The sequence below is a fragment of the Mastomys coucha genome, unplaced genomic scaffold (assembly GCF_008632895.1).
Source record: "Mastomys coucha isolate ucsf_1 unplaced genomic scaffold, UCSF_Mcou_1 pScaffold15, whole genome shotgun sequence".
NCBI classification, from domain to species: Eukaryota; Metazoa; Chordata; class Mammalia; order Rodentia; family Muridae; genus Mastomys; species Mastomys coucha.
In genome coordinates, this window is record NW_022196897.1 from 94,583,046 (window position 1) to 94,584,157 (window position 1,112).

General features: G+C 37.8%; 1 protein-coding gene across 4 annotated transcripts in view; it reads right to left on the reverse strand.

Moving 5' to 3' along the window:
- Mettl15 (methyltransferase like 15) overlaps positions 1–1,112 on the reverse strand; it is a 186,796-nt gene that overhangs the window by 27,450 nt on the left and 158,234 nt on the right. The gene's annotated exons all lie outside the window — the stretch shown is intronic.

The window sequence follows — 1,112 nt, forward strand, 5'->3', positions numbered from 1 at the left end:
CAAATTGGAAAGGAAGAAGTCAAATTATCACTCTTTGCTGATGATATGATAGTTTACTTAAGTGACCCAAAAAATTCCACCAGAGAGCTCCTAAACCTGATAAACAACTTCAGGAAATTAGCTGGATATAAAATTAACTCAAGCAAATCAGAGGCTTTCCTATACACAAAGGATAAACAGGCAGAGAAAGAAATTAGGGAAACAACACCCTTCACAATAGTTACAAATAATATAAAATACCTCGGTGTAACTCTAACTAAGCAAGTAAAAGATCTCTTTGACAAGAACTTCAAGTCTCTGAAGAAAGAACTTGAAGAAGATCTCAGAAGATGGAAAGATCTCCCATGCTCATGGATTGGCAGGATTAATATAAAAAAAAAAAAAAAACCAAAGTGTGGAATCCATGACATGAGGGAGAGTGGCTCATGACTCCTGTCATGTCCTCAGCTAGCTTGGGTATCTGGATAACACTAGTGTCATAAAAAGAGCTCGGTGTCATTCTTTCACTCTCTTTTGCGGAGTGCTTTATGGAGAGTTGGTTAGTCTTTCAAAAGTTTCATACAGTTCAGCAGAGAAAACACATGGGCTTGAGCTGGTTTAGTTGGAACACTTCAATCTCACTTCTTGGCATAGATCTATTAAGCTTTATAATCTCTTGGTTCAATTCTGGTATGTCAGTCTTTCTCTTTTCCTAAATCGCATCTTGCCATCAGTAAAGTTGTATTTCTATTGTATTTGACTGATATTGAAGACATAAAAACACACTCAGAGAACTCAGTGTTTTAATGCCATTCACAATTGTTTCCTTGCCCATATGTGAATACTCTCACTTTCCTTCATTGTTGATATGGCGCTAATGTGTTCATAACATCACAACATTCCAAGGAATCCTTATATTGTTCCTCTGGTATATGTTCACATCAGTTTATCTAATACCAGACTGGTATTTCCCCAAGTTCACAGATTCAGATCCAGAAACAAAACAGCTAATTTAATTTCTTAAAGATATGGTGGTGCACACTTTTATTACCAGCACTTGGGAGGCAGAAGCAGGCGGATTTCTGAGTTCAAGGCCAGCCTGATCCACAGAGTGAGTTCTAGGACAGCCAGGG